The sequence below is a fragment of the Palaemon carinicauda genome, chromosome 27 (assembly GCF_036898095.1).
Source record: "Palaemon carinicauda isolate YSFRI2023 chromosome 27, ASM3689809v2, whole genome shotgun sequence".
NCBI classification, from domain to species: Eukaryota; Metazoa; Arthropoda; class Malacostraca; order Decapoda; family Palaemonidae; genus Palaemon; species Palaemon carinicauda.
In genome coordinates, this window is record NC_090751.1 from 11669265 (window position 1) to 11693229 (window position 23965).

At 39.9% G+C, this 23965-nt stretch overlaps 1 long non-coding RNA gene across 1 annotated transcript in view; it reads left to right on the plus strand.

Annotated features, from left to right (window-relative positions):
• Window positions 1-229: 229 nt before the first annotated feature.
• LOC137621099 (uncharacterized) overlaps window positions 230-23965 on the plus strand; it is a 46498-nt gene continuing 22762 nt past the window's right edge. The window contains exons 1-3 of the long non-coding RNA XR_011040117.1: window positions 230-299; window positions 15186-15431; window positions 15864-16036. This is a non-coding gene — a long non-coding RNA (uncharacterized lncRNA). The remainder of the gene's footprint in view (window positions 300-15185; window positions 15432-15863; window positions 16037-23965) is intronic.

Here is a 23965-nt window from a genome sequence, read left to right on the forward strand (position 1 = left end):
CACATTTCAATGAAGAAGAAACAAAGATGAGTAAACCTTTATATATTTGCATTAAGTTTACTTGCAATTATATGAAGTAGGCCTATAGTGAATAATTTCTATATTAGTAAAGCCTACATGATCAGAAGGAAATATATTTGTGGAAATAGTAATTTTTGGGTTGTTTTGGGGATTTTTAGGCTACCGCATCTGGTAACACTGGCTACGCCATTAGAGATTGACCAGTGACGGATACCGGACATAAAACACGCTAACAAGGACATTTACAAGTATTTTCGCAAATCGGAGATTTCGTCGAGGTATTAATACTTTGCAAGAGTTATTAATGTTGATTGGAAGGTTAGGAGTTTAAATTCCACTAAGTATGTACGCTGTTACCGCACTCGATGGTAGTTGTAACGTTTTCAGCATTCAAGTTTTCCCCCATTATAGCTACGGATGGGAAAGCTTTCCTCCTGGTAAAGTTTTTTCCAACAGAAAAACACCCGTTTTATTCGAAAATGACTTAATTTTACTGCAAATAAATACCATACTTAGTGAAATAGATATACCACGGAAGTTGCTTTGGTTATTTTCAAAACATCGTTAGTCAGTCAGTTATTACTCCCGCATTATACATACTGAGGAGCTTTTGTATATCAGTTTAGGTTAGGTGGAGATGTTTACGCTAGTTGGTGTCCATTTTCTATGGCCGTGGGATAATGGACACCAACCCACCTTTTACGCTAGTTGGTGTCCATTTTCTATGCACGTGGGATAATGGACACCAACCCACCTAACCTAACTTACAAGCCGTGACCTTATCTACGTTCCTAACTGGGACGCTACTGCTCTCTGCGACCCCCGTTACACTGCCGTATTCGTAATCGACCGTCGTCATACAAGCAGGTGGCCGCTATCATACATACACCCCCATACTGCTTCCATACATGCTGAAATTCACTCCCTCTCTCCAAATAAACTATTCTGATTCAAAGGGTCAAAGGCACTATGTTCTTCAAAGTACATTGGTTAGCACAATGCACACTAAGCCTCAGTGTAAGGCAGGGAAGTTGCTTCCCCCTGACTACTGGGTTTCATTGTAGAGAATTACATGGCAATGTAACCTAGGAAAAAAACTACTGTTTCTAATTGAAAAAAATACGCTCTTCGAAAATGACATTCGTTCCCGTCGCAAATTAATAGTTTCAGAAATATATATACATCTATATCCTCCAATAAGGGGGGACCCCCAGTGGGAACTCGGGGTTTTGGGTGGGGAAAACATTCTGGGGAATCGATATATAAACGTAAAACAAGTCTTTTCTTCTCTATACATTACCTTCTTGAAATTATAATAACTGGAGGAAAATACAAAACAGTATATCTGGATAAACTTTGGAGGCGCCGTTACAAAGATTGTGGCATGAAAAAATACAGTAACCAGTGCTGCCAACGTCCGATGTAGATCAAATTTTATTTTGTGACCTGTCATACTACTAGGCTAGGTTAGGTGGGTTTGTTAGGTTCTGTGCCCTTTTTGTACTTTTCATATATTGAGTAAAACTTATATGGAGAAATTATTTAATATATGGAAATATCTATCATTACTATCTTTAGTAATGTCAACGTGCCGTTGGTAACTCTGAGTACCATTCCTCAACGTTGGTAACACTATGTGTATTATTGGTAACGTTGCTAATGTTATCGTTCGTTCGTAAGAGAAGTGACACCGTGCATCTCAAAGTTATCCGAATTGGTTGATCTGTTTGTTTCCGATTGAAATGAACATCAAATTCGCTTAATTCACGTTATTTACTATAGGAAAACAATTATATTTCGTTTCCCCAGTATGTTTTCCCCACCCAAAACCCCGAATTCCCACTGGGGGTCCCCCATTATCGTAGGATATAGATGCATATATATTTCTGAAACTATTCATTTGCGACGGAAACGAGTGTCATTTTTTAAGAGATCGTAATTTTTTCTATAAGAAACAGTAGTTTTTTTCCTAGGTTACATTGCCATGTAATTCACTACAAAATTACCGACTACTGTAGCAAGGTAATTGAGTACTGTATTTACCTCTTGAATGCGTAGTATGGTATTACTTAACCCCATTAGGCCTACCATATAAAAAGGTATTGATATAAGATAAGAGATCTTTCCTAGTTCAGGTTAGGTGAAGGTAGCACGACCCCCATTCCACAAGTAAGTAAGGACTAGATATGCCAGGTTGGTCTTTGATGGTGAAAATAAGGTTTTGGTAAATACAAGCGTGCATAAGTGTAAATATTTGCCGTCTATATTACCGTAGGAAATAGAATATCATTGGTTTAGGCTCAAGTGTTACAAGTTGAAACTAGTTAGACTATGTTGTCTGATTGAATTATTATTGTACAGGTCTAGGTCTAACCTATGTCGTCAAACTTGGATGCTAGTGATGGGGGTTATAGTAAAGTGAGCAGATTTCCTAGACCTAATCTTGAGACATTTTTGGATCAGAGGTGTGAAAACCACGAACATTTCTGGGGACAGCAGTAGCTGGGGACAAGTTACTGAAAAAAAGGTTCGGCATCAGAAACCTCAGAGGTTACCTTAGGTTAAAGCCCACGCTACTGATGTTGCTACCTATAAGTTGGATATAACATTAGAATATGTGGAATATGACTGCTCAATGTAACATTCGTTCAATATGAATTTTCGAACCTATTTTTATTTACATCAGATGGTTTTGATATCTATTTCTACTGGAAGTTCATAGTTTTGTAAGCTGTTTGTACTGGAAATTTATAGTTTTATAAGTTGTGTGCAATTGAAGTATCGGAATTACCCGTAATTTATATCTCTTCCCTCAAATGGTCTTTACTCTGCCTTGGCCTGCTTAGTTTGCAATTGCAGTAGAAATTATATCATTGTTCCATTGTTCTGGCAATTGGTAGGCCAACATGGATGTGCTGTTCATGCCATCTGCATGGGTCACTATTAAAGTATCACAATTACCAAGTTTATATCCTGCTTTATAAACTGTCCTTGCCAAAAGTCAAAGTTAAAAGAAAAAAGTATGCACAGTCATTCTCCTAAAAGTAAAAAGGAGTTTTGCAATGGAATGGTGTTCACATTTTAATCCATCAATTCATAAGTTTTTATGCCTAAGCCCCTATTAGTCGCACGGAGAAAAATACCAAATTAACCGGTACTCGTCCTTTTCTTGAATTCCAGTTGTCATTTTTATGACATTCACTTCTGTTAATGTGCCGCTGCCATGTTGAGAGGAATTCTCATTGGAAGTTCAAATAATGAAAATTTAATCTAGTTTGGTAATTTATAGCACTCCATTAGTATATAATGGTCTTGTATTTAGTCACCAGAGTAGGCCTACGATAAATTTACTAGATTTGTGATTAAGGTTTAAAGGTCACTTATGAATGAGGCCTGGAGACTGGCCATAATTATATATGGTACAAGTGATCAGTGGCTTAGCCCCTCTCCACCAAGCTAGGAACAGGGAGGCCCAGGCAATGTCTGCTGTTGACTCGGCAGGTAAACCTATAGGCTCCCCCAAACCCTCCTATTTGAACTATCAAGCTTGAGTGGTTCTTGAACTCCCGTCCAGCAGAATGCCAGGCAGGGATGTATCTAATAGACTACTATAACACTGTTTAGTGGATGCAATTTTTTTTTATTTCTGCTAAGTGATATATTATCTTAGGTCATGTAAAGTGGAGTGGTTGACATCGCACACCTTCTGTAAATGGCAAAGACCCATCCTAGGCTAGGTAGTTGTGCTTGTATTAGGACATTTCCAAGTTTTTTCCAGTTATGTTTTTTGTTACAAGGAAAACTGTGGGGTTTCTCAAGTGGTTTTTGTGTTTAATGCGAATTGTTATTACAGTAGTGTATAATGTAATATTTATTTTTTTCGATACAAAACAGGAATAGGCTATAGGAAATGGACGACTGGTGTTTTGGTATTTTCTTTAACTGATTTGGGTTGGTGCATTGTAACTTATGTATTGCTAAACTGATTGGGGTCTGTGCCTGATAACTTGAGTATTGCTAAACTCAGAAGAATATTGGGAGTTAAATGGCAGGACAGAATTAGAAATGAAACTAAGAGAGATTACTCAAGTGCCATTTGGGGATGAGATTATGGTGAGGGGTAGATGAAGATGGTTGGGGATTGCTCTCGGCACTCCCCAAGAGAAATTAGTTCACCAAATGTTTAACTGTGCTCCACAAGGCACTAGAAAAGTTGGAAGACCCAGGCCTACATGGCTGAGGACTATGGAGTATGAAGATGAATGGGAAAGTATAAAATTTAAGTGTCAAGATAGACGACTGACAAAATCTAACGGAGGCTCTTTGCATCAATAGGTGTAGGAGATGACGATGATCATCATTTTCCCCGCCATTATCCCTACATTAAGAGGTCAGTTGCCAGGTGCGCCTTCTCCAATGCCTTCTATCAAAGGCATCCTCTTTCACCAAACCTCCTCTCTCCATATCATTCTTCACCTTATCTCCCCATCTGATTCTCTGCCTCCCTCTTTCTCGCCTTCTATCTCTCACCGAGACTTCCTGCCTCGAGATTATATACACTCGTGCCACAATCTGAGAAGAACGGTCCCTCTCGTCATCGTTCTGCCTCGCTGTCGTCGTCGTGCAAGGGATCGTCTTAAGAAAACAGGAGAGAGGCCAAGGGCGAAGCACGTCCTAACCTCGAACCCCCTTCTTCGCATATTAGTTTGAGGGTCTCCGTCCGCTCTAGAAAAAGTCAGATAGAGCGCTTCTTGCTTTTTTTCTCTATCTTCAGAGAGATCGCTCTCACCTTTGAATTAGCGATCTCTGACCTTTTGGGGTCTTGTGACAAGGAAACCTCGGTTTCCCGGTGCGCTGTCCCTTGGTTTGCTCACAGCTAGTTGCTGAAACCTTGGGTTTTCGTGCATTTAGTCTCCCTGACACTTCGGTGTCTCGTGACAAGGGAGACTTCCGTTTTCCCGTTGTTCTAGCCCTTCGGGTTCTCGCAACACAAACTCTGGGGGTACGTTCGTGCACTGAATTTTCGGGTTCTCGCGACACGACCTCTAGGGGCACGCACGATCACGCTGAACCTTCGGGTTCTCGTGACACAAGTCATCAAGAGCGTTACAGTACTCTTATGTCAGAGAGTCTTTGGACTCTTGTTACGAGGAGTGTTCTCGTACGCCCATCCAACACTACGCCCATAACTATCAAGAGTTTTACTCTTATGGCAGAGTCTTCAGACCCCAGTCACGCAGGTGTTCGCACACAATTAGCGCTACACACGCAAATCTCCGATCATACACTCGCGGGGTCAATCCCTCGCTCCCGTGTTTCAGACAGGACAACCTCCCTAATTCCTTTGCTCCCTATTGAGTTAAGGATTTCGAGTCTCTCGGAAACCTCGAAAGAAGATGCAGGGGTTCGCCCCCTTCTTCTCTTCGGTTCAGAGCAGAAGGGAAAAGTCATGTGGCAGCTCATGAGCTGCCCAGGTTACAAGATAACACTCGTTGTCAACCTGCAACTTGATCAACTTATTGGGAAGCTCAGATTGCTGACAGGAGGTTCGCAACCAGGGATTAGAGATGCTTCCCTTACGAGGGAGGGATAACCTTCCTCGGAATTGGACTGCGTGAAAGATCCATTCCCCTTCCGAGTGAAAGTTTCCCGACTTCAGACAGTCAGCAACCTTCCCTCCTTCGTAAGGAGTTGCAAACAGCCCAATGAGTTTTACCTCTGCTATTTCGTCCCCGAAGACTGTGCTTTCTCCCCTGGAGCTGGGGAAAATAAGTCTACGGCTTATGCCTCCTTCGGGGGGAACTTCTCCCTTGCAGTATGCTGGGCTCAGGCGATGTCCTTCTTCGGGAGGACTTCTCTCTCGTTCACGAGAGGAGATTTTTTCACCTACGTTTTTTCCGTAAAACTGGGAGAAAACTTGCCTTAGGCGATGCCCTCCTTCAGAAGATCTTTTCTCTCGTTCGCGAGAGAGAGATTGTTACGCCTTCGCTTTTTTCCCATAGAACTGGGGGAAAGCTTGTCTTAGGCAATGTTCTCCTTCGGGAGAACTTCTCTCTCGTTCGCGAGAAATAGATTATTACGCCTTCGCTTTTTTCCCATAGAACTGGGGGAAAGCTTGTCTCAGGTAATGTTCTCCTTCGGGAGAATTTCTCTCTCGCTCGCGAGAGAGAGATTATTACGCCTTTGCTTTTTCCCATAGAACTTGGGGAAAGCTTGTTTTAGGCAATGTTCTCCTTCGGGAGAACTTCTCTCTCGTTCGCGAGAGATTTTTAAGCCTATGCTTTTTTCCCCACGAACTAGGAGAAAACTTGTCTTAACGACGTCCTCCTTCGGGAGCACTTCTCTCTCGTCTGCGAGAGAGAGATTATTACGCCTATGCTTTTTTCCCATAGATCTCGGAGAAGTTTGCCTTAGGCGATGTCCTCCTTCGGGAGGACTTCCCCTCGTTCGCGAGAGAGAAATTATTAAACCTACGCATTTCCCCATAGGGAGGGGAGAAATCTTGCCTTTGGCAATCCTGCTTTCGGGAAAACTTTTCCCTCGTTGAGAGAGAAAAGTTAATACGCCTGCGCTTTTCCCCATAGGGCAGGGAGAAAGCTTGTTTTAGGCGATCTCCTTAGGGAGAACCTCCCTACCTTCACGAGAGAAACTTGTAGGAGTTTACTGATCTACGCTCCTCCCTCTAACGCCTTTTGGTTCTCCTCCAGGGGCGGAGCGAGAGCCTTGTATTAAGCGACATTCGCCTTTCTTGAGCGACCTTTAAACCTGGTCTGTTCTCCGAGTTCAGAGACGTCAACCTTCTCCTCTGATCTTAGATCCCTTCACGGCGAGGCTCACACCAGGCTAATCCTCGAAGAGACACTCAACTCTTCCAGGCTCTTCTCAGTCACAGAAGCCTCGGCAAGGGAAGCGACTTCAATGTCCCTTCTGGCTTGCACGTGGTCTGATACAGTTGGCTACCTTGCGAGCCATGAGGACTTGTCAAACCAAATTCTAGGCAGTCCCTACAAGAAGTCCTAACTGCTGGGGCTAAGACATGGACTTCTTAACCGCTACAACAGCGACATTGTGAAGCATTTGGATCCTCAAAAGGAAGGATCAGTAGTTCCCAGACTTCCTTTCGTTCCTCAGTGAGGAAAGCTTCTCTCAGTCTCGGCGATTAAGGGCTATTGCGCAGCCTTGAGCCTCATCTATAGATGGAGAAGGGGTTGACCTCTCCGCCTCAGAAGACTTCACCTTGGTTGTTTCGGTGTTGGAGTGATCTTCCCCCCCCCTTGAGATTAGACCATCTCCTTGAGACGTGTCTTACGTTCGCTGAAGGGTCTGCCCTATGTGCCCTTAAGGGCCTCAGACCCCCTCTGAACCTTAAGACCGTCTTCCTCGTACCTCTGTCCTCCGCTAAAAGGGTCAGTGAGCTACATGGTCTCTTACGCCATCCATTCTAAGAGATGGGGAGGGGTGTCTCGCAACTTTGTACCGGGCTTGGTGGCTAGACTAACAATCCTTCATCTACCGATGGGAGATTTCGAGAATATCCACTCTCAATAGGTAACTCAGTATGCAGTCCAGTCGTTACTGTGCCCAGTCAGGGCGTCAAAGAAACATCTGAGGCGCACCAGACTTTTCAGACCATATGTCTGTCATCTCTTCCTTGTTCCAACAGGGTAAAGAAGAGAATCTCTCGCAACACCATTTCTTTCTGACTCAAGAAAGTTATTGCGAGGTCTTTTCACGGAGACCCATAGGCAGCACAACCCAGAGCCCATCAAGTTAGGGGAGTGGCTGCCTCTCTGGCGTTTAAGAGTTTTTTTTCAATCTCCCAAGTCTTAAGTGTTGGGGTCTGGAAACGCCAATCTACATTCACTGCTCACTATTTGAGCGACGTGACACATAGGTCTCTAGACACCCTTTTTATAGGGCCTATTGTGACAGGTCAACAGATGCTGTTACTACCTTACGCCCTTTCAGGGGACAGTAACCATTGGTTGAGGATTCTGGGTTACACTAGGTGTCAAGAAGGACATCCGTCGATCTTCTTCGTCTCCTTCTCCCCCACATCTGGGGATCCTAGCCTGTATCCAGTTTCAGCTGGACTCGCCAATGGAAATAAGGTACAATACTCATCTGATTCCTCTCACAGAGTATAAGTTATACTCGTGGTCACGAGGTTTCCCCTTGGCAAGGTCGGGGGAATCCTAAGTTTGAAGGGGTCCGAGTCGAATGTTCCTGACCCACTTCATCCTGAAACTTTGGTTTCCATGAAGTTGCTAACCTTCAGTCATACTGAGATTCTGGGGATCTACAAAGAAAGAACATAACGGAAGATTGTTGCTTCAAAAGAGTCTAGTCTGAGGTCTATCTTTCCTAAAGATAGGGAACTCCTTGGCCACCCTGGCCTCAAGACTAAGTCTCCTATAGTAAAGAATGAGGGTTTGTATTTAGTGTAGGAACAAATGACAAACTTATAACAGAGTTTGTATTTTTCCTAACATACAAACCCGAATTCTTTACACAAATCTTCCCTCCGTCACCGCCCCCTACGATAGTCTTAACTAGAATCCGATTAAAGGTAAACAGCAGCTACCGACCGGCGGTCCCCCACCACTGACAGGTGGGTAATTACCTGTCCGGTCGTTAACGACCTTGTTAAGGTTTTTCTGCCGTATTTTCCAGCTTGCGCTAGAATATCTCCTATAGTAAAGAATTCGGGTTTGTATGTTAGGAAAAATACAAACTCTGTTATAAGTTTGTCATTTTCATGAAATGTAATCCTTCAGGGTTTCTTTCACGGGCTGGTTTTCCCTACAGAATGGAGAGCTCTTTGGAGCACTCACACAATGGGCTAGTGAGACATACCCTTGCAAGGATGTATTTTGCAAGCCTCTAGTCTTAATGGGATAGTGTCAGCTTCTGCTTATGTTCTGTAACAGATGACTCTGACTAGCTATTACTCTGCCCTGTGCACAGGGCACTGAGTTAAGGCCTAAAAAGAACCTCCAGAGCCTGCTCTCAGATTAGCAGGCTCTTTGTGAGCACAGGGAGAGCCAAGAGGAAGATGATAAAGGAATCTATTATCCTGATGAATAAAAACCAAGCATTTGCTTATAGCAAAAGATGGTGAATGAAAAGTAGCAAAAGTTAGCAAATGCTTAGGCAAAAAGCAATCGCTAAACATCATATAAGTAACAGTTATCACCATTTGCTACCTTTTGCTTGATGGAGTTGTAGCTTTTGCTTAGGGACTAGCCACGTGCGGTGTATGTGCTACGGTGTATCCATTTCCAACGGGTCCAGCTGTAATTCTATTCTTAGTAAAATCATAGGCGCATTTTCATTTGTTTGCTTTTCTTTTTTCCTTTGCATGTGATAAGTGGCGAGCATAATTTCCAATTTGGTGCTGTAGCCGCCGATGTTCCTAGATAAGAAAGTTCTGAGTCGGACAGTTTATGCTAAACAAATGTTTGTCAGACCTAGTATTAAAGAACAAAGCTTGTAATGCAAATGTAGTTTTGAGAAATAGTTGGTGAGTTTTTCCCTTTAGGCTAATTGCACAAGAAATTGGCTTATTGAGGTCTCAATATTTTAGGTGATCAACCTATTGTGAAGGAATATTTTGAATCTCTCATTCTACTTTCTTTCGAGTGTTCTGTCTGGATCTCTAGCTGCTGACTATTTATCCTAATTTGTTGGATAAAAATTTACGGCCTATTAAATTTCTTTTTCTTGATCTGGATATTAATCTCTTGCCCTATCGTTCAGTTATTCTTTATGCATGTAGCATAATATTTTTCCATTGATTCTGACCCTCCTCTGCATTCGGATCTTCCCAGACTATTACATCCTGCACTGGTGCAATTATTTCTAACAGTCTTGCCGTCCCCAACATAGGGGTCAATACTACACTGTATTTTAGAAGTTTGATTCCTGCTATGACCAGATTGTGGAATGATCTTCCTAATCAGGTAGTTGAATCAGTGGAACTTGAAGGTTCAAACTAATTTTTTTATGTTGTACAGGGTGACATGAGTCCCTCTTAATAATTTTTACATGATAAATCTATTTTAGGATATTTTATTTTCTTTATTCATTACTCCACATTTTCTTTCCTCATTGGGCTATTTATTCCTGTTGGAGCCCTAATGGGGCTTTTTACATCTTGGTTTTCCAATTAGGCTTGCAGATTAGATAATTTTAATAATAACACTAATGAAATTATTATAATAATCTGTGAAAAAGAAAACCCCTTCTCCAAATTAACCAGAAACAGAGAAAACATTTTATTTGACCACTGTTGAATAGCAGGGGTTGGTGCTTTTTCAACAACTGAAACTCGGACGATTACAGCAACTTTGTCTCAGATTAGGTAATATTATGCATATATGGGCCTTTTCACCAATTTTCTTGAGAAACTCTACCATCAGGCCCTGTTCACAGGCGTTACAAGCACCCAGTGGGCTGCCTTAAACTTTTCCAAGCAATTGCTGTGAAGCACAAGCAATTGCTATGTTTTATTCATATGAAATGAAGTAACTGGTGATAACTATTGAGCATTTGCTTGTGCTTAAGCATTTGGTACTAGCAAAAGCACTTGCTGGAAGTTTTATTCATAATGACCAATATCTTTCTAGATTAGACAGGTAATAGAGAGTAATACAACCAGGCTTGTCATTTTCTGTACGTCGTCCCTGTACTCACAACATCAGGAGGCCAGTATGTCCCTGCCGTCCAAAAATAAATTCTGTGACCCAGGTATTACAAGCGGACATGTGGAAATGGGCAAAAAACATCTGTGCCAGCTCCTCTCTCTGCCGCTGCTGCTTCTGATGATCGTCTCAGAAAACTGGCAATAATCCAGTTCTTATTTTGGGGAATGGACAAGTGCTGCCCACTACCTGCAAGACATAACCCACAGGAACCTAGACACGTTACCTTAGGTCGTGTGGTGGCTGCACAAAACGTCATCAATGATACCTTGGCTACCTTGTAGGACAAGTAGCAGTTAGGTTAGGGCAGATGTTACCCGCAAGTAAGTGTGTGATTAATGTGTGTGACTGGCCACTTCCTACTTCATTCTCCCCTCTTTTGGGGTTCAGGATCTGAGGAACTGTAAGCTGACCACCTCTGATTGCAGGTGGGTACCATGCCCTTTGTATAACCTGATATGTGTATACTACTGTATACAGTGTAGTGTATTTGTCCCTGTCTTCCAAGCAACATGGAGTTGGGTAATGTCCAGGTTAAGTGAGGAGTTTGGCTTTAAAATTATGCTTACCAGGGGAAGTCACAGTGCTAATTCTACACCTAGCACCAATTTCCCAGGCTGTCATCATAAAAGGATCACGAGGTGTGCAGGGTGCCCGCTAAACAGCTCGTGCGCAGCATTGAGTAAACATCCTGGAACAGTCTCCAGTCAGTTGGTATTAGGACTTCCACCCACCATAAGTGAGTCGTCTACGCAGAGAGCATAAGGTTTGTACAGTATGTAGTGCAGGAACAAATGACAAATTTGGAATAATTTGTATTTTCCTAACTATTTACACGTGGAGCACTTTACACATACTGGCCCCCCATCACCATCCCCCCGGAAGTCCTGCCATTATTGTAAAGTTTAAGCTGGGTCCTGGTCTACCCTTGTTACCTTCCTCCACTAACTAGCAGAGTGTATAATATACCCGGCAGCATGAGCATCTTAGGAGGTTCATAGAAATAAAGGGAATTTTAATAATAAAATGTTCATATTTTCCTGTTGTTCACTTGCATGTCCACCACTATCATTGACTAGTGGCATCAAGAGGATAGGGAGTAGTTGCAATTTAAAGTCTAAAAGACAAAAGACAGTCTGACAGACATGCCCAAGCCATTGTTATTGCTATTAACCACTAGATTGTCTCATTTCTTTACTAGAGGCCTTTGTTTATTAGAATGAAAGAAAATTTTAAAATGTTTAGTTTTATGTGGGTAAACATCGATAATAACAGCGCTTCGAGGAACGCAATATGGACATCAGGTGACTATAGAAATATTTTATTAAAATTCCATTTTTAAGAAAGGATGCTGGATAATACGTACAGTGGAACCTCTACATACGAATTTAATCCGTTCCAGAACCAACTTCGGATGTAGAAATTGATCGGATGTCGAAACGAATTTTCCCATAAGAATACATTGAAATAGGATTAATCCGTGGTTGAGCCCAAAAACCTATGATAACTTCTTAATAAACTACTACACATAATTTTCCCATGAGAATAATGAACACTAAATTAGATAATAGACATGTAAATAAGAAGAATAGACATGTAAATAAGAAGAATTAGCAAAAAATGATAAATAAGAAACGGGTTTTTAGCGTCACTTTACCTTAGAAACTCCAGCGCAGGTGTTGTTCGTCTTCGCTACGCAGAGAGGAGAGAGGAGACGGACGGACGGCGAGGAGGTAGAGAGGTTAACTACGATAAACGTAACACTACCGTAACTTATTCTAACTTACACTAAGTGAACTTTAACATAACTTAGCTTATTTTTTTTTTATTTTTATATTTTATATTTTTTTTTACATTTTCTTTTTTTCTTTTTGATGATTACGTAATTTTAATCACTATCACTTACATTTAAAATTGACTGAATTTCTTTTGCTTCACTCTTTTCCGTTTTCTGTGTTTCACTTTCTTCCTCTTCACTCTTTGCCGTTTTCTTCGGTTCACTTACATCCTCTTCATCGCGAGTTCGCTTCGCAGTTTTTTTAAAGAAAGCATCGATAGATAATTGCTTCGTACGGCTTTTCAGAATGTTTCGAAAGTGCGTTAGGCAAACATCATCGAATTGAGAAACTACACGACAAACCTGCAATTTCTTTGGATGGTATTTGTCGATGAAGTCGACCACGTCTTGATATTTTCCTAACACCTCTTTTATTTGCGCTGAACCTAACACATGTTCTACCTCCTCGCTCTCTTCCTCGTCATCACTCATGTGCTCCGACATAGCATGGAGTTCCTTGAGCTCATCCGTCGTCAGTTCGTCGTGATGTTCGGCGACGAGTTCCGTAACGTCATCTGCGTCGACCTCCAGACCCATGGACTTGCCAAGGGAGACGATTTCCTCTACGGCTTCCGCTGCACCGACCACGGGATCAGGTTCGGGGTTAAAACCCTCGAAATCTCGGGGAGAAACTGCATCAGGCCACAGCTTCTTCCATGCAGAATTGAGGGTCCGTCGAGTTAATCCCACCCAAGCCTGATCAATGATCTTTAAGCAGTGCACGATATTGAAGTGGCCCCTCCAAAATTCACGCAAAGTTAAGTTGGTGCTTTGCGTGACATTAAAGCACTGCTTGAATAAGTGCTTGGTGTACAGCTTCTTAAAATTAGAGATGACTTGCTGGTCCATGGGCTGGAGGATAGAGGTGGTATTTGGTGGAAGATACAGCACCTTTATGAACTTGAATTCATCGAAGATATCATCTTCAAGTCCGGGGGGGGTGAGCGGGTGCATTGTCAAGGCATAGCAGGCACTTTAAAGGCAATTTCTGCTCATGAAGATACTTCTTCACAGAAGGACCGAAAACTTGGTTTACCCATTGCACAAAGAATTGCCTAGTGACCCAGGCCTTCGAGTTGGATCGCCAGAAAACATGAAGCTGATCCTTATCGACGTTGTGTGCTTTAAAGGCCCTAGGGTTCTCTGAATGGTAAACAAGCAAGGGCTTAACTTTAAAGTCCCCGCTAGCGTTGGCACATAGAGCAAGAGTCAACCGATCCTTCATTGGCTTATGCCCAGGCAATTTCTTCTCTTCAGCAGTGATGTAGGTTCGACTCGGCATCTTCTTCCAAAACAGCCCGGTTTCATCACAATTGAACACCTGCTGCTCTACGTAGCCTTCTTCCTTTACGATATTTTCGAATTTCTTAACAAAGTCAGTTGCAGCCTTTGTGTCCGCACTAGCAGCCTCTCCGTGGCGAACAACTGAATGAATCCCGGACCGTTTCTTAAATTTCTCGAACCAGCCACGAGATGCCTTGAAATCATCTAAGGAAGGCTCGGTTGAACTCTCCCCAGCATCACCCACAGAGCTCTCCTCCTTCAAGTCCGTAAAGATGGCGTGCGCCTTCTCGCAGATGACTGTTTCGGTGATGGTGTCGCCAACGATCTCTCTATCCTTAATCCACACTAGTAGAAGTCGTTCCATCTCTTCTATGATAGGGGTACGGCGTTTGGAAATTATAGTGATCCCCTTAGAAGGTTTCACTGCTTTAATAGCTTCCTTCTGTTTAAGGATTGTCGAGATCGTCGACATATTACGGCCATACTGTTTAGCAAGTTCACTCACGCGGATGCCACGCTCATGTTTTTCAATAATTTCCTGCTTAATTTCTATAGAAAGCATTTCCTTCTTCCTTTTCTCACCACTACCACTACCACTGGCAAAACTAAGCCTTTTTGGACCCATGATTTACGTAAATTATCGTTAATGGATGCACGTAAAAAATCACGATTAATTCAGTTAATATCACAACGCAAAGAGCACAACCGCACGAAGCCGACGAGAACAGAGGACTGACCCAAGCCGCGCTAATTGAGCGTCCCTCCGAGGTCGATGTGCTGCCTTCTATCGGCGGAAGTAAAAAACACTTCAGGCGCTATGAGCACCGACTACGCGTACGAGTATTGTTTACTTCGGGTGTCGAAAAAAACATTCGGGTGTAGAGTCGGATCGTGTTCGAATTGTACTTCGCGTGTCGAAAAATTCGGATACAACCGGTACGACGAAAATTGCTACTTCGTGTGTCGAAATAAAATTCGGGTGTAGAGTCAAAAATTTGCTCGAATTTTACTTCGGATGTTGGAAAATTCGGATGTAGATACGATCGGATGTAGAGGTTCCACTGTACTGTCTTATGAAAAGGTTTTACTTTAGGAAATGGAACAATTTCTATTTGAATTTAAGATGAGCTTTGGTTTCAGGATGATTTTTTAAGGTTCAAATTCTGTCCCATATAGCAACAATACTGTATTCAGAAGTATGGTGTTAATTATTTAGCCAATGTCCTTTGTTTGAAAATTGCATTGAAGCTCTAAATGTTAATGTTTTTGTGATCAATGTAAACTCTATATCCTTTTTCTTTGTGAATATGAATTTTTTTTTTTTTTTTTTTTTTTAATAGATATGAAGGGGAAAGAAACAAGGTGGCTGGCATCCTCATGAGCTACATAGTCAGGCAGTAGTGAACTACATCAGATGTTATCATATCATCCCAGAATGTTCCTGAAAGGATTATGAATATTGAAGGATTGGGTTTCTCCAAAGTCAACCACTTCACTAACGCATCATGGTTCCTGCTGAATTCATGCAAGTCTTGAAGTTTTCCTGTGAAAATTTAATGCCATGGTCAGACCCATATCACAAATAGGTAAGGTTACATTTTAGTAAATGCTGTAAGCCCTCCAATATAATTGCCTTCTAGATACAAATTGGATTCCTTTTTTTTAGATGGTTAACTTAACATTCCTTTAAGTTTTATCACTTTCCTACTTTTTTTTTTTTTAATATTTCTGAGTATATTATTTTTGACTTTAGAATGTATCACCTTTTTTATTAGTAAGTTGAAAGAAAATTTATGATCTCTTGTGTAATTTGTGATTTAAAAGTTAATAGTCATGAGAATAATATAATTCACTTTAAAATGTATCAGTCCATGAATTTTACATAGATTTCTCCATATCAGTTTTAATTGGCAAGAGAGACTGAGGAATTACTGTCGCACTTCATCTTGATATTTTACGGTTGTGTAAGCTAACCATAAGTCAGTCAACAAATATTTATTGAAACTCGTGAATTTCAGGTACAGGAGGAATTTAATCAGCAAGAGGTATACTGAAGAATCACTGTCGCATCCCATCTTGGTATTTTAGGGTTGCGTAAGATAACCGTGCATCACTCAACAAATATGTTTACTGAAACCCATGAATTTCAAGTACAGGTTGAATTTGATTATACCTCCATTAAGATATCAAGGTTGGTTGAAAGTTTTTATCAGATATCAAACAAAATTTTTATTTCTTATATAATAATGGGTACTTGTTTATGGAACTGTAAAAATTTTGATTAGATTGTAACATTTAGGTAAATTATTGGTTTCTATGCAGTTACAAACCCCCATAGATTTGTTCCTATGCAATTACGAACCCTCATCATTTACTGTATAGCGTAAGCTCTGATGCACCTACAGTATTATTACAACCATATCAAATTATTATTCTTGGTTTAGCAACATTGTATGGTTGTTTTATGGACCAACCTACACTGGTGAGATGATGCTAGCATGTGTGTTCTCATTCAGCTCTTGGTTGTAACCGGCGTCAATGACCTTAGATGTCAGGATGCCTGAAAACTTTAAATCAATCAATCAATCTTGGTTGTAACGATGAATGGTTTTCTGTTCCTGACCTTCCTTCAGTGCTTTGATTCTTTTCCTCTATTCTCATCTTAATTTGTTGGACAGAAACTTACGGTCTATTAAATTTCTTATTCCTGATCTAGATATTAATCTTTGGCACCGTCGTTCAATTAGTTCATCATGCATGTTGCATAAGATTTTTCATAACACTGACCATCCTTTACATTCAGATCTCCCTGGACAATTCTATCCTGTTCGTTATACTAGGCAGGCAGTTAATTCTAATAGCCAGGCCTTCTCCATCATGAGGCTCAATACTACACAGTATTCTAGAAGTTTTATTCCAGCTGTTACCAAGTTGTGGAATGATCTTCCTAATCGGGTAGTTGAATCAGTAGAACTTCAAAAGTTTAAAGTTGGAGCAAATGTTTTTATGTTGACCAGGCTGACATGTGTCTTTTTATAGTTTATATATGACATATTGTTTTTGACGTTGTTAGTAGTTTATATAGGACATATCTGATTTGACGCTGTTACTGTTTTTAGAATGATATATTGTTAATTTATTCTCATCATTTATTTATTTCTTTATTTCCTTTCCTCACTGGGCCGTTTTTTCCCTGTTGGAGCCCTTGGGCTTATAGCATCTTGCTTTTCCAACTAGGGTTGTGGCTTGGCTAGTTAATAATAATAATAATAATAATAATAATTCTCAGAATGAGTGTGAACCTTAAGTGTTATGCAAACTTGCGATGGTCTTGAAGGTCGCCCTCGTGGCACCTTTATGAGCCGAATGGAAATTGATCCCCATACCTTGTGTGCAACATGTAGAGGAAAGGGATGGGAAATTAACTCGCCTTGTGATATTCGCCAAGAGTGGTCGTCCTCCCAATGGGAAAAGTATAATAGTCGCAGGAAAAAGAAAGTTAAATGGGATAATTCTCCTCAACAGATTCTTCTTCGAAAGGAGGAAAGAAGCTGAAGCATTCATTTTCCAGCCCTGAACTTACCCTATCTGATTCTTTTAAGTCAGTTTCCTGAGATGCCGATAGCAAGGGATGACGGCCAATCTTTAGTACAAGAGTGTCTCCTGCTCACCGTAGTGAAACTGGGAATACCACTAGCGATCATGACCCTTTTGCATCTGCCCTTATACAAACTCGGGAGAATGCCTTGGTGGAAGTGCCTTTGTTATTGCTGGAGTTTGAAAATTTTGCTCGTTCTCCATCTCATCCAAAAAGTGCATTAAGTTCGTGCAAACTTATTTATTGTGGATGTGGGGGAGACTAGGGAAGTATTTAGCTAGTTACAAAAGTTCCCCTATATAGGTACAGCTAGTGTCTCCACAGCGTACACTGAAACGTACGCCTCGCCATACTACCACTGTACGACCTATCTCCTCGCACACCTCTTAAGGGTTTGGAGGATTCTTATTATTCTCCGTCATTTCATTGTACACCATCTCTTCCTGTGGGTCACAGGTACATCTTTCCCCAAAGAGGGAAGTAACGAAATGTATTCTCGTAGAACACCTTAAGCTCTTGATGTTACCCCATTGTGTTCGACAGGGTCAGCTTTTTCCAAGAGGGAAGTAGTGCTTCATCATTCTGCCCGTTGAGAGACTACCACTAGAGTTATTGAGTCCTTTGACTCGCCAGACAATACTACATTGGATCTCTCTCTTTGGTTTTGACCCATTTTTCCTTTGTGTGCACATTCACAGAGGAGTATGGCATATTCTTTCCAAATTTTCCTGTCGTCATACACCTGACAACAATGAGATTAGCAAACAATTCTTCTTTGCTTAAGGGGTTAACTACTTCACTAATTGTTCAGTAGCTATTTTCTTCGTAAGGGTAGAAGAGAGCCTTTGACTATGGTAAGCAGCTATTTTAGGAGGATGACACACCAAAATCAAACCACTGTTCTCTAGTCTTGGATAGTGCCATAGCCTCTTTACCATGGCCTTCCACTTTCTTGGAATATACCATGGCTTCGCACTTTCTTTGGGTAGTTCCCTTGCTTGAGGACACACTCAGGCACATATTGCCTTATTTTTCTTCCTCTTTTTAAGTTTTTATAGTTTATATGTAAAAGATTTATTTTAATTTTGTTACTGTTCTTAAAATATTTTATTTTAATTGTTCAATACTTTTCTTCTTGTTTATTTTCTTATTTCCTTTCCTCACTGGGCAATTTTCCCCTGTTTGAGCCGTCGGGCTTCTAGCATCCTGTTTCTCCAATTAGGGTTGTAGCTCAGCTAGTAGTAATGATAATAATTAATCCTCAAAGCTTCTGAGAAGCGTCAACTAGTGCATCCACATGAATGTACCACACGCCACCTTAACACACCGCCACCCTTAAACGTTCTTCTGTTGGTGGTGTGCCATCTAAATATGCCATCACCATTACACGGCCTCCTGGTAAAAGGCCCCCCCCCCCCCCATTACATGAATGCTTATTCTAGAGTTGATTCTCCATTATCTCCCTTGTAGGATGGCAACCACTTGTCAGTAATTTAGACCTAGTCCGCAATACTGTGTGCTGTACAGAAATCTATTGATTGTGGTCAGGAAGTTCGTATTATTGGCCATGATTTTAGTGGTCCCAATGTCTGTGGTAATCATGAGGCCCTTGTTTTCAAACTCTTAACAATTGAGAGTGGTTGAGTCTTTTCTTAGCATCATTATTGAATTTTTGAATAATAAATAGCAGAGTTGTTGATGGGCACCATAGTGAGTATAGGAATGTGATATCTGGTGTTCCTCAAGGTAGTGTTTTAGGACGATTTCATTTCATACTATATACATATGACATGTGGTTTGGCCTGTTTCATATGCAGATGATGCTATTGTCTTTGCATCAATTCCATCTCCTGAATTTAGAGCTGACTTTGCTGAGTCCAATAATAGAGTTTTGAGCGTCTTCTGGCAAAACGTCTTAATAGGTTTGCTGAAGATAATCATCTATTCCCTAGTTTGCAATTTAGTTTTCATAAAGGCCTTGGAGCATGTGATGCCCTTCTTACAATCTCCAATGCTGTACAGAAATCCCTTGATTGTGGTCAGGAAGTTCGTATGATCGGCCTTGTTTAAGGGCTGCCTTTGACCATGTTAATCATGAGGCCCTTGTTTTCAAACTCAAACAGTTGGGAGTGGGTGGGTCGTTTCTTAGCATTATTATTGATTTTTTTAAGTAATAGATCTCAAAGAGTTGTTGTTGATGGGCACCATAGTGAGTATAGGAATGTGATATCCGGTGTTCCACAGGATAGTGTTCTTGGCCCATTACTTTTCATACTATATACACATGACATATGGTTTGGCCTAGAAAACAAGCTTGTTGCATATGCAGATGATGCTACTCTTTGCATCAATTCCATCCCCTGAATGTAGATCTGGGGTTGGTGAATCCCCCAATAGAGATGTAGCTAAAATTAGTGCATGGTGCAAATTATGGGGTATGAAGTTGAATCCTAACAAAACTCGAAGTATGATTGTAAGTAGGTCAAGGACGGTGGCTCCTCAACATCCGGACCTTGGTATTGATAATGTACAGTATTTTAACCCTGGATAGGTACGGTCCTCGGACACCCCTTTAAGGGTATACTCGGACGCGAACGACCCCGACGCCAAAAAAAATTCTTGAAAAATCAGTTTTTGCAGTAACCTCCTTTTTTCTTTTGCCAAAAAAAACTTCAATGAATGCTTAAAACAACTGTAAAGATAAATACTACTCATCTGCAGAAAAACTATTTATTATAAATATTTTAAAAAATTAAGTAGAAAAAAAAGACCTGACATAAAAATTCATAAAAAAAAAGTTTATACATATATACACAAATCCTTTTAGGAATTGATTCTTGAATGTTTAGGACACATCTTGATGTATTTTGGATGAAGTCAGACCAATGGAGGTGAAGATCTGAAATGAGAAAAAAAGGGTAACTTTTTTTGGCCAAAAAAAAATTGTCCAAATTTCATGAATTTTTTGGGGTACCCAAATGAAATAGGAAGTGGCTAATTTTTTTAGGGAATAAACATATGTTATCCTAAAATAGAAATATGTAAAAAAATCTTCATTATTTTGTAAATTACATTTATATCAGGGGCCATATCTAAAGGTAATTTTTTGAGTACTTGGAAATTTCGTAAAAAAATACATATATTTAATATATAATATGATATTTATGCAGGTAAAAATATACCAAAATATCACAAATTCTATAGGGAACAAGAATATATATAGATAGGGCAGCTTACGCTTCGGATATGTCCACAAAATGGCCGCCAACCACACTGACTCAGACTCCCTAATCTGCCACTTGAAATGTAGGAAGGGTATGTCAATTTCAAGGTGTTATTTACTAATCTAATTATTATTGGATATGCATAAAAATTGTATGGTGGGTTGCTGGATAATTGTCGATTATTTTACGACTATAAAATTAAAATTCTGACCCAAAAAAATTTTTTTGAAGGGAAATAAAATCGAAAAAAAAAAATGTAAAACAATATTTTAGCTAAAAAAATTTGATGATATTCAATCAAAAAAAAAGTAAACAAAATTTTCCGACAAATAAACATCTAGAGGAATCATTACTCTGTGATAGTTCCTTAGTACGTAGTAATTTTGAAAGAATTGGGAAAAACGAAAAAATGGCAATCACCGGAAAATCGAACACATACCTATATATACGCCATATCTGGCTAAAAAAAAGATAGGCATGGGTAGCCAGATCATGTAGAAACACTTTCCAACACTATAAAAATATAAGTTTTGCGACACTACTTGCCAATTCCTTACGGTAACATGACTAAGCAAAAAAATGCAAAACAAATAAAAAGGGGCACTCGTGGAAAAATGGCCATTCTAATATACGGCATTTCAGAAAAAAAAATTTCAGCCACGTGCTAGGCAAACCATCAAGGCATATTTTCCGACAAATAAACATATAAATGAAATATTACTCTGTGATAGTTCCTTAGTACGTAGTAATTTTGAAAGAAATGGGAAAAAACGAAAAAATGGCAATCACAGGAAAATCGAACACATACTTATATATACGCCATATCTGGCTAAAAAAAAATAGGCATGGGTAGCCAGATCATCTAGAAACACTTTCCAACACTATAAAAATATAAGTTTTGCGACACTACTTGCCAATTCCTTACGGTAACATGACTAAGCAAAAAAATGCAAAACAAATAAAAAGGGGCACTCGCGGAAAAATGCCCAACATTCTAATATACGGCATCTCAGATAAAAAAAAAAGACATGCACGTGTTAGCCCAACCATCAAGGCACACTTTCTAACACATAAACATGAAAAAAGAATCAATAATATACGGCAATTCCTTACTACGTAGTAAATTTTTACAAATATTGAAAAAAAACAGAAATTGGCAACCGCAGTTAAATACCCAATATACCAATAACTACGTCGTATATGACAAAAACAAAATCACGCATGGGTAGCCAGATCATCTAGACACACTTTCCAACATTAAAAAAGCAAAAGTTTTACGACACTATTTCGCAATATCTTACGGAAAAATGACTTGGCAAAAAAATTAAAAAAAATTAAAAAGGGACACTCGCGGTAAAATGCCCGACATTCTAATATACGACATCTCAGATAAAAAAAAAGACATGCACGTGTTAGCCCAACCATCAAGGCACACTTTCTAACACATAAACATGAAAAGAAAATGAATAATATACGGCAATTCCTTACTACGTAGTAATTTTTACAAATATTGAAAAAAAAAACAGAAATTGGTAACCGCAGTTAAATACCCAATATACCAATAACTACGTCGTATCTGACAAAAACAAAGTCATGCATGGGTAGCCAGATCATCTAGACACACTTTCCAACACTAAACAAGCAAAAGTTTTACGACACTATTTGGCAATATCTTACGGAAAAATGACTTGGCAAAAAAATGAAAAAAAATGAAAAAGGGGCACTCGCGGTAAAATGGTCCTCGTGGTGATGAACGACATTTTAACTAAAAAAAAAAACACGCACATGGTAGCCAAACAATCCACCAAGACTTTCCACAACTGATAACCTATACAAGTTGCACCATTCTACGACAATTTCATAATACGTAATAACTTTGATAATTATGCAAACTACCTCAGAAGGGTAAACTCGGACGCGAACGACCCCGACGCGTCTCAGAAATCGGGGAAGGAGTACAGCTACAGCAATGCACATCTGGACACTACTAGAGCGTGTAGGGGAGACACCTCCTGCAGGTCGATCACCCACAAATTCAGTCACAGGGGTGAGTCACGTGAGAAAAACCTGTTTTTTTTTGACGCTCGGGGTCGCAAACGACCCACCGTACCTATCCAGGGTTAAATTTGTATGACTTAAAATTTTAGGTGTGATTCTCGACAGCAAATTTACTTTTGAGAAACACATTAGGTCTGTGTCTTCTTCAATTGCACAAAAAATTGGCTTATTGAGAAAGTCTTTTAAGATTTTCGGTGATCAATCTATTCTGAAGAAGTGTTTTAATTCTTGCATTCTACCTTGTTTTGAGTATTGTTCTCCTGTCTGGTGTTCAGCCGCTGATTCTCATCTTAATTTGTTGGACAGAAACTTAAGGTCTATTAAATTTCTTATTCCTGATCTAGATATTAATCTTTGGCACCGTCGTTCAATAAGTTCATTATGCATGTTGCATAAGACTTTTCATAACTCTGACCATCCTTTACATTCAGATCTCCCTGGACAATTCTATCCTGTTCGTAATACTAGGCAGGCAGTTAATTCTAATAGCCAGGCCTTCTCCATCATGAGACTCAATACTACACAATATTCTAGAAGTTTTATTCCAGCTGTTACCAAGTTGTGGAATGATCTTCCAAATCGGGTAGTTGAATCAGTAGAACTTCAAAAGTTCAAAGTTGGAGCAAATATTTTTATGTTGACCAGACTAACATGAGTCTTTTTATAGTTTATATATGACATATCTGTTTTTGAAGTTGTTAAAAGTTTATATAGGACATATCTGCTTTGACGCTGTTACTGTTTTAGAATGATTTATTGTTAACTTGTTTCCATCATTTATTTATTTCCTTATTTCCTTTTCTCACTGGGCTATTTTTCCCTATTGGAGCCCTTGGGCTTTTAGCATCTTGCTTTTCCAACTAGGGTTGTAGCTTGGCTAGTAATAATAATAATTAGTGTATGGTGCAAAATGTAGGGCGTCCTGCCCTACAATTTGCACCATGCACCAGATATCACAAAACCCTAACAAAACTCAAAATATAATTGCGAGTAGGTTGAGAAAGTGGCTCCTCAACATACAGATCTCAATATTGATGATGTTTGTCTAACTGAATGACTCGTTTGAAATGTTAGGTGTGAGTCTTGATAGCAAATTTACTTTTGAGAAACTTATCTGGTCTGTCTCTTCTTCAATTGCACAAAAAATGTCTTATTGAGAAAGTCTTGGTGATTTTTAGTGATTAATCTATTCTGAAGTCTTATTATTTTTTCATTCTACCTTGTTTCAAGTGTTGTTCTT